The sequence below is a fragment of the Nycticebus coucang genome, chromosome 18, assembly GCF_027406575.1.
Source record: "Nycticebus coucang isolate mNycCou1 chromosome 18, mNycCou1.pri, whole genome shotgun sequence".
Classification (NCBI taxonomy): domain Eukaryota; kingdom Metazoa; phylum Chordata; class Mammalia; order Primates; family Lorisidae; genus Nycticebus; species Nycticebus coucang.
The window spans coordinates 38,405,292-38,417,827 of NC_069797.1; the positions used below are offsets into that span (position 1 = coordinate 38,405,292).

At 37.7% G+C, this 12,536-nt stretch overlaps 1 protein-coding gene across 5 annotated transcripts in view; it reads left to right on the forward strand.

The window, feature by feature from the left end:
* The window catches only part of AP2B1 (adaptor related protein complex 2 subunit beta 1), a 135,315-nt gene that overhangs the window by 93,322 nt on the left and 29,457 nt on the right, over positions 1-12,536 (forward strand). The gene's annotated exons all lie outside the window — the stretch shown is intronic.

A 12,536-nucleotide genomic window follows, 5' to 3' on the forward strand; every position in this document is an offset into this window, starting at 1 on the left:
TTGCTGTGAATTGTGACGCCACAGCACTGTACCCAGGGCAACAGCATGAGACTCTGTCTCAAAAAAATAAATGAATAAAAATTAAAAAAAGAAAAGAAAAATGTTTTCACTATCCCTGAAAAGTGACCAAAGTTTCGATCTGAGCAGGCTTCTAGGTGGCCCTTTGTGAGAAATTCAAGGGCCAGTCTGTGTATGCCATGTATGAGTTATGTAGTCTACATTTATACTAGCTGTATAGGTGTAGTAATTGCGACGTCAACAAGTTAGTGTAAAATTGGTCCAGGATTGGTGAAACCTGGGGTCCTGGCACAAGCAAATACAAACCAGCCTTTGAGCAACAGTTCTAAAATTTAGGGCCATCAGGACTCCCAAACTGAAAAGGAAATCTCTACTGAAAGTAATGTCACTATTTGAAGGGCGGCAGGAAGAGACCCACTGTGAAGGACATCATTTTCTGTGTCAGAAGATACAGCAAAAAGGAGGATTGGTACTCTCTCCTCCCCTGCCAAGAACTGAGGATGATTGAGCGGTCTGAATGAGAGTATGACATGGGTTTAAAATGATGAAGGAAAAATACCTATCTTCCACTTTCTAGTCAAGACAGTTGGAGTCCCATTGCTCATTCTTCTAGTAATACCAGTGTGTGGTGCTAATTCTGATGGTGAGACATCAAGAGGAAAATATCTTGGAGTGAAAACTAAATATTCTTCAGTAGTTGAAATACCAGTAGGCCAGGCCTATTTGCCAGTTCACTAACTACCTTGTTGCCACAGTAGTTAGTGAACTGCCTCTTTTTTCAGCAAAAGTAGTAACAATTTAGAGTGTAGATGAGTGAGTCACAATGTAATTTGGCTCCGACTAGAAGAATAAAACAAGGATTACTATGCAGATGGAATCGGCTGTTACTATGATGAAAGTAGTGTGTCGAGGGGCTTTTCTGGCACAGGATCCTGAAGTAATAAACCCAAATCTGCATCTGTTCCCTTTTCATCAAAATCTAACCTCCCATTTGCCATAGAGCCTCAAGCCTAATGTTTGAGGACATTCAGCATGCATGCAGAATGCTTTATTTCAGAAGTAGGAAGGGGAATTTGGGTCACAGAAACCAGGACAGGTTTTCTGCTCTTAAAATGAAAAGAACCAGTAAATGAATGAATGTCATTTTGCTTTCTTATTTGTATTTCATTAAATCCCAAATAGGAACCCTTATAGGAGAGGTTGTATCTTAGTCCAACCCCCTCCCTCAAAAGTACTGAGTACAGTATTAGGACTAACAAATTTTAATTTTCACAAACTTGATGTTATAAGAAGCAAACAATTTTTTTTTTTATCTATAGTTAACTACTGATTCTTCAAATTTTCCCCATGGGTTTTCTGTTGGATATCACAATTGTGGCTATTTTCTCATTATTTGACACTTCCCAATGAAGAAGATAAGCCAAAACTTGAAACAAAGATACTTTTCTCCCCTGTGAGCAGCTCTATTTAATGTCTGCTGGTGGGAATTGATAGTAGTGGCTAGCTTAAAGATGGGTAGGTTACTTAAGATTTCAACTTGAACTAGGGAATCAAAACATAACTCCAATTAGGTTAGACCTTATAGATCCAGATATAGCTGGGTAAAGATTGATCTAGCATTTAAATAAATTTATATAATGTTTAGATTCATGGCTCATGTGGGAAAACTGGTACTTTCCTAGTACTCTAGACCATAAAATCAGGAATGAAAAAATGTTTGGAGGTTGACATCTTGAAATTTTGAATGTTATGTGGGTTTTAGCTATTTTACCTATTTAGATATCAATATGTAGAACAAATAACACAATTGCTCGAACTATAATGCAACACTAGTTATTAAAATTTTTCACATTAAACTCTTTATTGGCTTATAGTCTCTTTGAAAAACACTATATAAAGGTTATAAAAGACACCTTAAAAAATGTAATATACATTATGCGTCAGAGACAGGAATTAACTATCTAGTAGAGATTTGAAACTAAAAGAATTTTTCTACTGTGCTCATGTCAGTTGTAAAAGCCTTTGTGAATCAACTTATAAATACTATTGGGAACCTCTCTTGAGTTTATTTATATTGCATAATTGTGTCTGTTAAAAAGAGAATTGATTCTATTTAAGTAAAATAAAAACCTTAATAAGTGTTGAAATCTCTGAGTTTTCTCAAACTCTGACGTTCTTAGCTTTCGTTTTATCTGTGTTAGTTACTTAGAAACATTTTCCTAATATACTGCTTCAAACTTGACACCTGGCAGGCGACTGTTTTTTCTAGTCAGTGTCTACAAGAAGATAATGAAATTACGATACAACATATGTTCTTCCCCAGGGTGGTGCTCACGGTCTTTGCGTAGAGATAGTTCTCACAGCTGCTTGGCTTCCTTTTTCACTGTCTGTAAACTTTTCTGAGAACATTGATGGCATCATTCTTATCAGGATTATAAAGGCACAATTTGAAGAGTCAATTCTACAGTTATTTAAGAAAAACCCAGTCCCCAGCCTTTTCTCCCTGACAAAGCCCCCACGTTCTCTTTCCACAGAGGCACTTTCTTTCACTTCTTTTAGTTGAATCTTTTGATAATTGCCTAAGTACCATATTCATCTTGGGGATTCCTCTACATCTCCCCCACTCACTGCGTGTATATTCCCCTACCCTCATTTTCCTGATAGAACTGTCTTGGAATTTGCTTAACTCAGTTTTTGTATTTACATTATTATGACTTTAAAGCTGAGCTGTATAGTAAAGTATGAATTTTTTTCCTCCATAAAACTTTTTGTAAATAATTGGAGTTAATACGCAAAAATTTATACGAGTGGTTATAGCAACATTATTTAGAATAGCTAGAAAGTAGAATCAACTCAAATGTACATCAACTGAATAAATAAGTAAAATATGATATATTCATATTATTTTGCAAAAAAAGAATGAAGTTCTAATGCATGTTACAACATAGATGATCCTTGAAATCAGTGAAGAAGCCAGTCGCAAAGTCTGCATAGCATATGGTGAATCTGTAGAAATAAAGATGGGTAGTAGTTTCTTAGACCTGGGGATAAGATGGGGACAATGAGGAGTGTGTCTAAGGGTAATGAAAATATTCTAAAATTATTATGGATTGTGATGTCTGAATATAGTAAAAACCATTGAATTGTGCATGGCAAGTGAACAAATTTTATGGCATATAAATTACATTTCAATAAAGCTGTTTAAAAATTCAACAAAAATAATCAGTTTATATCTATTTTTGCCTGTATTCTTATCTGTAATTCAGATAAGAACTCTGAACTCTATTAAGATCAGGCCCTTCAAAATATTGTATCAGTTTCCCTTTCATGAAATCTCTGCTGGAGTCTTTTGATCTGTTCCAGTCTGGACTGATTTCCTTGAACTCCTAGAACATATTGATATCCTGGGGTCTGCCTTCATCATAACCTTGGGATTTATTTCCTTTATCTCTCTCTTATGCTGGGTCTTCTGTGGTATTTTCTTTTTCTTGGTTTACTTCCTCTCTTCCAGTAACTTCCCTAGAATAAGTATATAGAAAATAAAGTTTTTGAAACTTCATGTTTTTAAATGTCTCCTTTATACTTGATTTGATGATTTATACTTATAATTCTAGGTTAAAAATTATTATTTTCCTCCTATGTGAAGCCATTCTGGGTTTTATTTTTTTCTTTTTTGAGACAGTCTTGCTCTGTTGCCCAGTCTAGAATGCAGTGGCATCGTCATAGTTGACTATAGCTTCTAACTCCTGGGCTCAAGAGAGTCTTCTTGGCTCAGCATCCCAAGTAGCTGGGTCCATAGGCATGCGTCACCACACCCAGCTAATTTTCCTACTTTTGGTAGAGACAGGGTCTTGCTCTTGCTCAAGCTGGTCTTGAACTCCTGGCCTCAATCAAGCCTCCAGCTGCAGCCTCCTAGAGTGCTAGGATTACAGGCGTGAGCCACCTAACCTGGCCTAAAAACTTTTTGGATAACATTACAAAAGTAACCGTAATAGTTTGGTGAGTCGCTGTGTATCCATCATCCATCTTTAATAATGATCAATCCATAGTTGACATAGTTTCATTGTACCCCTTTCCATAGTCCTACTGCATGTTATTTTGAAGCAAATTCCAGGCATTTGTATTATATAATCTGTAGATATTTCAGTATATAGCTTTAAAACAGAAGGATATGCTTATTATCCCTCAGGAAAAGTAAACCAGTAGAAGTGTCTCAAGCAGGCCCTACAAGCAGCATCGGCGTCGTCTGGCTAGGGAATTCTGTGTGTTCTGGCTGGACATGTCTCTTTTGTCCTGTGGATTTCTCTTTCTCTGAGTTGAAGGGGAGTGGGAAGGGGAGGAGGATCAGAAAATCAGATGGTGGGGAGGGTGCAGATGGTGCCTGTCCCTGCAGCTTGCAGCTGGCTATGAATGCTTATCTAAGAGTTGTCTTGGGCCACACGTTAAATACACAAACACTAATGAAACCTGATGAGCAAAAAAAGGTCCATGCATAATTTTTGTGATATACGCCACCACAGATAACATTCATAACCAGCCGTGGGCTGTGGTTGGATGCCCTTGCAAGCCTACACCATCAGGCACAGAACAGGAACTCCAATTGGCCATCATTGAAGATAGCTAGAATCCTCCTTAATATTTTCATGTCTTTCTCCTTGGGCTGGCTTGATTATTTCAAAAATTATCTTCAAGTCTACTGTCTAGAATATAAGGCGCTCTGCCAGCCTTCTGGGAGCTAAGTTGGGAAAGAGGCCTGGAGAGTCTTAGCATGCAGAATGCATAAAGTTACTTACTTTACCATCCCCTAGCCATGTATGGCATTCACTTCTAAATGCCATCTATTTTGTCCTCTCTAAAAGAGTCAATCTTCAGTTTAATGCAGGAGCTAGGGGGCTAAGAGCTGTCCAGCAGTATGGAATTGGGGTGAGCAGCTAGGATTCTTATGGCATCTTAATCCTCTCTCTTAACACCCTTCTTTCCTCCCCTCCATACAGTTCCAGAGGTGCTACCAGTCCTAAATCTTTGAGAATTCACTGCTGGTATTAGCTAATCCATCTGTTTTCCAGCTACCAATATTGTATTTCTTTGTTATGTTTTTTTTCCTTCCTGTCTTTTATGAATTTATATTAAAATTTTTTTTCTTTTAATTATTGGAGAATTTCGTCTAGCAGAAATCAGATTTAAATATAATTTTTTTTCAATCTACTGTCTTGACCTAGAGGTCTGTTAGCACCTTCTTAAAAAGTCTGCTTTCTGGGGCGGCGCCTGTGGCTCAGTCGGTGGGGCGCCGGCCCCATATACCAAGGGTGGCGGGTTCAAACCCGGCCCTGGCCAAACTGCAACCAAAAAATAGCCAGGCGTTGTGGCGGGCGCCTGTAGTCCCAGCTACTCAGGAGGTTGAGGCAAGAGAATCGCTTAAGCCCAGGAGTTGGAGGTTGCTGTGAGCTGTGTTAGGCCACGGCACTCTACTGAGGGCCATAAAGTGAGACTCTGTCTCTACAAAAAAAAAAAAAAAAATTCTGCTTTCTTTCTTTCTGTACAACTTTATAATTAGGAACCCTAGAAATGAACCTATGGTTAAAGAATTGACCCTTTCCTATATACAGTTTCTGTTATCTCTTGATTGCTTTTAAATCTTAGCTGAACATTGTAAAGGTGAGGTGTGGTATTATGCAAAAGAAATAGGCATAATGCCTCTTGGGGTTTTTTTCTTTTCAGTGTGTCATCTAAAGTGAGGCGGCAGTATTCATCAGTGCTAGTCATTTCACCTTTGAATGATTAGGGCAGGAAGTGCTGAAGATGCCAGTTGCAAAGGACACACTCTTAACGATCCTGTTATTCGTGTCTTTAAGATCATTGTCAACCACATTTTGCTAGTGCATGGCCCTAAGGAAATTCTGTCCCTTGGTACTCCTACACTGTAGTTGCAGCCTATGAGACAGTCAGTGCAGATGGTGCCTGTTCCTGATATTTCATGTCGTGCATATGTCCGTTCACACTCAGAAAGCCCACAGCTGTAGCTATTGTACCAGAAAAACTGGTAAATGCTTCCAAATGGAAGACCTTTCAGCAGCTTCCATCAAGTGAAGCAAACCAGCTTTGCATTTGCTGACTTTCCTTAACTGTTGTTCAAACCAGACAAGTTCAGTGTTGCCTCCTTTGGTTGTCTAAGACCCACAGCTGAGAACTGTGTGCATACTGATTACTTTTTTGTGACCACAGTGCTGCTTGAATAGATGTTGAGTTCTTGAAGTGGTGGATCTTAAGGGAATTATACAGAGATTCCCAGATCACTCAAAGAGCTCCAATGCTGTGCATAATCTCTATAAGACCTAAAATATCCCGCAAGAATAGTATATAGGTAATGGAGTCTTACTTAACGAAAAAGAAAATAGAAAAATACTTTCTGTGACTTCAAGTTTAATGCATTTTCCATGTCACATCAGGACTATAAACATCTGTTAATCTCATCTGAAAAATTCATTATTTTATGTGTTAAATAGTCCTTTTTTACTATGTTGTCCTTAAGGAACTCTATCGTTTCTTGTAAAATAATCAAGAATCTACTAAGAAGTGTCTCTTGTCTTTCTATAATCAGCATTCAATTATTGGTTTCTAGACATTGTTTTAGGAATATGTCTATTAATAGCAACCACCCCATTTGGCCACACAAAAGCAGTAGACAAGAATTCTGTATTCTGATAAGCAGAGGTTGTGTAATGAATCAGAAATCTGCCCTTGGGCAGCACCCGTAGCCCAGTGGGTAAGAGCGCCAGCCACATACACCAGCCCAGGCCTGCTAAAACAACAATGACAACTACAACAAAAAGAAATAGCCAGGCGTTGTGGCCGGTGGCTGTAGTCCCAGCTACTTGGGAGGCTGAGGCAAGAGAATCACTTAAGCCCAAGAGTCTTAGGTTGCTGTGAGCTGTGACACCATGGCACTCTACCCAGGGTGACAGTTTGAGACTGTCTTTAACAACAGCTGCTTTTAAGGCAGGAGATAGTTGTTCCTGAAACCCAGAATTCGGTTCTCAAAACACCCAAGCTTGGGTCAGATTACCCGTGTAAGTAACAGAAGTCATACTGAGGTCCTGAGCAGAGGATAATGAATTTCACAAAGTACAATAGTTCTAAAATAGTAATAAACGTGATTTGTGGGCCTTCATTTACTTATTAAATTTATATTCATCCTTTTATCATGATTATGAGTTAGGAGTTGTTGATTGGAAGTGGAATAAGTTTGTGTTTTTAGTTTGATAATTGATTGGAAGTAGATTTAACTTTATGGTGTTTGAATTCTGGATACAATATGGGTACCCCTTTCTAGTCCGTATGTTCTTATTATGGCTGATAATCTTTACTCAGAGCCTTAAGTTATATTGTAGTTTGGAATTAATAGAACTCACTGACATTTTCCTGAGTTGAATTGAATTTGAGAGCCATGTCCTGCTCTCATTCATAATTTTGCTATAGCGTCATGTTTAATGAGAAAGAAATAATTTGCATTATGTACAGTTTTTATGTAAGGGTTATGTACAGGATTCATAGTATTAAGGTTCATATATCTTGAAAATTTCAGAAAAGCTATGAGCCACATGAGCATGTATACATAAAGAATGTAAAATCTAATAGTTGGAAGTGATGACCTTTAATATTATCTGTTTCAAACCTTATCTATTTCTGTTGGAATTTATCCTATATCAGCAGTGACTGGAATCTCAGTGGTTACATGAATAGTACCAGTGATTTACTACTCTAATATGGACCATTGTGTCTTTGTAAAACTCTTTTAGGAAGTCATACATATATTTGGAATTAAATGTATCTTCCTTTAGTTTCTATCTATAGATCCTAGTTCTACATTTTGTGATTTTATGGAATAAGTTTCTTTCTGAATCAAGACACACAGGGTCTGAAAATCAGGTAGGTCTATAATAAGAACATACTCAGTCTGAATTCATTATCCCTTTTATTTCACTTCAGCAAAACCAAAGTTTATGGAAACACATTTATATACATAGATGTCAGTTTCATTGTTTTAGTTTTGGAAGAAAAAATAGTTACAAGTAGGGACACTAGTAAAATGTAGTTAGAAATAGTTATAGTTTAGAGACTAAAGGAAAATATTATCTAATCTTTTTTGAAAAGTGTGTGAATAAATGATGGTCCTTAGTTTTGTAGCAGCCTTTCTTTACATTGGATGAGTTGGAAGGCAAATACTGAGAATATGAAAGCACAAAGCTTCTCAGTTCCATAGTTCACATTCGCTCCTGACAAACATTTCTGTCCTTTCTGTGTATGACCTGCTTCCCAGTGGAACTACACAAAGACAGCCTCCTTGCTTAGTGGCCTGCCCATTTGTCCAGCTTTTTGACTCACATCTTCCTTTTGTCCACAGAAGGTTGGATAGTACACTGGGCGGTACCTAGGCACAGCTGTGAACCCGTTTGATTTCTAATTTGGCTCCACCTAATCTGAGACTACAGAACCTAGATTCAATTCTAGGTCAGTGTTACCCATGGATTAAATTATGTTCATTCACTCCTGTCATTACCTGTTACCAAGGTCTGTTCTGTTGTGTTTCCACTAGGTGATCTATGACATACTATAATGGAGTATCAACTGTCTAATCATTTGAACTGAAAGTTTGCTAGTCTTGCCTTCACTGCTTTGTGATTCAGTACAGTATATATTAAATGTTTTTTTACCTTAGTTTTTATTAAATCATAACTGTATATATTTATGAGGTGCAGTGTGATAATTTGATATACAATATGGAATGCTTAAATCAAACTGATTAACATACCGTCACCTCACTTATTTTTTTGTGGTAAGACATTTATAATGTACCCTTAGTTGTTTTGAAATGTACCCTTGCATTGTGCACATTAGGTGAAATCCCACCAAATACCCTCTCTCCACTTTCTCTCCCCTCTCCCTCCTCTTCCCTTCTTTCTGGACTAGATTTGTGTTTTATTTGTATGAATATGTAAGTGATTATATATTAGTTTCTTAATAGTATTGAGTACATTGAATACATTTTTCCATTCTTGAGATACTTTACTAAGAAGAAGATGCTCCAGCTCCATCCAGGTAAACATAAGAGATGTGAAGTCTGCATTTTTATGGCTGCGTAGTATTCCATTGTGTACATATACCATAATTTGTTAATCTATTATTCACGGGTTGATGGGCGTTTGGGCTGATTCCATGACTTGGCAATTATGAATTGGGCTGCAATAAACATTCTGGTGCAAATGTCTTTGTTGTAAAATGATTTTTGTTCATCTGGGCAGATACCTAGCAATGGAATTATAGGATCAAATGGTAAGTCAGCTTTTAGTTCCTTGAGAATTCTCCATACTTCTTTCCAAAAAGGCTATATTAGTTTGCAATTCCACCAGCAGTGTAGAAGTGTTCCTTTCATCCATGGCAGCATCTGCAGTTTTGGGATTTTGTGATGTGGGCTAATCTTACTGGAGTTAGATGATATCTCAAAGTGGTTTTTATTTGCATTTCTCTGATAATTAAAGATGGTGAGCATTTTTTCATGTGTTTGTTAGCCATGCACCTGTTATCTTCAGAGAAGTTTCTGTTCAAGTCTCTTGCCCACAAAGAAATGGGGTTGTTTGTTCTTTTCTTATTAATTTGAATTCTTTGTAGATGCTGGTTATCAGACCTTTGTCGGAATCATAACCTGCAAAATCTCCTCCTATTCTGAAGGCTTTGTGTTCTTTACTTGTAGTGCCATGAGCTGTGCAGAAGTTTCTTAGCTTGATCAACTCCCAGTAATATATTTTTAGTGTTGCTTCAATTGGCAAGGGGGTCCTCCTCATAAAATATTTTCCCAGGCCAATATCTTCAAGCGTTTTTTTTTTTTTTTTTTTTTTGAGACAGTCTCACTGTGTTGCCCTCCGTACAGTGCCATGGCATCACAGCTCACAGCAACCTCTAACTCTTGGGCTTAAGTGATTCTCTTGCCTCAGCCTCCAAAGTAGCTGGGACTACAGCTGCCCACCACAACGCCCAGCTATTTTGTTGTTGTAGTTGTCATTGTTTTAGTTGACCTGGGCTGGGTTCAAACCTGTCAGCCTCGGTGTATGTGGCTGGCACCGCCTGTTTTTTTTTTTTTTTTTAATTGAGCCAGGCTCACTCTGTCACCCTGGGTAGAGTACCGTGATATCATAGCTTACAGCAACCTTAAACTCTTGGGCTCAAGCAATTCTCTTACGTCATCCTCCCAACTAGCTGGGACTTCAAGCACCTGCCATGATGCCCAGCTTTTTTTTTTTTTGTTTGTTTGTTTGTTTTTGTTTAGCAGGCCCAGGCTGGATTTGAACCCATCAGCCCCAGATCATATGGCTGGTGCCCTAACCACTGAGCTATGGGCACCCATCTTTAAGCATTTTTCTTACACTCTATTCTAGTATTTTTATGGTTTCATTGTCTTAAATTTAAGTCTTTTATCCAGTAAGAATCAATTTTTGTTAGCGGTAAAAGGTGAGGATCCAGTTTCAGTTTTCTACAGGGTCACTAGCCAGTTCTCCTAGCACCATTTGTTAAATAGGGAATCTTTTCCCCAGGGCATGTTTTTGTTAGGCTTATCAAAGATCAAATGATGATATGTGGCTGGGTTCAACTCTAGATTCTCTGTTCTGTTCCATATATCTACATCTCTGTTTTTGTGCCAGTACCATGCTGTTTTGAACATTATAGATTTATAGTATAACCTGAAGTCTGATAATATGATGCCTCCTGATCTGTTTTTATTTCTAAGTAATATATTGCTATTCGAGGTTTTTTCTGATTCCATATAAAACAAAAGTACTGTTTTTTTCAAGTTCTTCAAAGTATGACATTGGCGCTTTGATAGGAATTGCATTAAATCTGTAGATTGCTGTATGGACATTTTAACAATGTTAATTCTTCCCAGTGACTAGTATGGTATGTTTTTCCATTTGTTAACATCTTCAGCTATTTCTTTTCTCAGGGGTTTTATAATTCTCATAGAGATCTTTCACATCCTTTGTACATCCTTTGTTGATAAATTCCCAGTTATTTTATCTTCTTTGGCACTACTATAAAAGGAAGAGTCCTTGATTATATTTTCAGCTGGACTATTGTTGGTATATATAAAAGCTACTGATTTGTACGTACTGATTTTGTATCCTGAGACACTGCTGTATGCCTTGATCACATTTAAGAGCTTTGTAGTTGAGTCCCTGGGGTTTTCCAGGTATGAGATCATGTCATCCACGAAGAGTGAGAGTTTGATCTCCTCTGACCCCATTTGAATACCCTTGATCCCCTTCTCTTGCCCGATTGCGATGGTTTGGACTTCCATTGAATAACAGTGGCGACAATGGACATCCTTGTCTAGTTCCAGATCTGAATGGAAATGTTTTCAGTTTTATTGTGGGGTTGGTGTAGATGGCCTCTATCAGTTTAAGAAATGTCCCATCTAAGCCTATTTTTTTTAAGTGTTTTTATCATGAAAGGATGCTGGATATTAGCAAAAGCTTTTCCTGCATCAACTGCTAGAATCATATGGTCTTTGTTTTTTATTTTATTTATGTGGTGTATTATATTTATAGATTTACATATGTTGAACAACCTTGTAACCCTGGGATAAAATCAACTTGATCATGGTGTGTATTGTCACTGAATTCTGTTTTCTAAGACCTTATTGAATATTTGTGCATCAATATTCATTAATGATATTGGTCTATATTAAATGTATTTTTTAAGTTCAACAATAAGCCCTATACAGCAAACAATAGCTCATGAGTCATCTGTCACCTCTACTCCTCCCACCCCACCCCCAACTATTAATATAAATAGTAGTATTCCAAGGTGTGACAGGTGTAACCAGGGGCACATCAGTCAGTATATAAAGCTGTCATTAAAGGAGAAAAGAGAAAGATTGATGCCTTTGGAATAATTTTTTTTGTTGTTTTGTTTTTTTCCTTCTAATAGGTCTCACAGAAACTATTGAGGGTAAATTTTTAGAATTTGGGGAGCTTATCTGTGAGACAGGCTGAATAGACTTACGAAGTTGCTGACTGTTTCTGAAGTTGCAGGCTGCTAGAAAAGTTGATTAGGGACTTGTAATAAAGGCTTATAAATAGTAAAGTGTTGGTTAACATACACATTTGCTGTAAGTTCCTGATTTATTTTGTCTAACATATAAAGTTTTTTATCTTTTTTTTTTTTTTACTATGTCACCCTTGGTAAAGTGCGGTGGTGTCATAAGCTCACAGCAACCTCAAACTCTTAGGCTCGAGTGATTCTCTTGCCTCAGCCTCCTGAGTAGCTGGGACTACAGGTATCCACCACAACACCTGGCTATTTTTTTGTTTAGTAGGCCCAGGCTGGATTTGAACCCACCAGCCCCGGTGCATGTGACCAGTGCTCTAACCACTGAGCTATAGATGCTGAACCATATAAAACTTGTAGAATGGAGAAGCTACCCTGGAGCAGGAACAAATGGAATGTATTTTAGCATTATTTTCCCC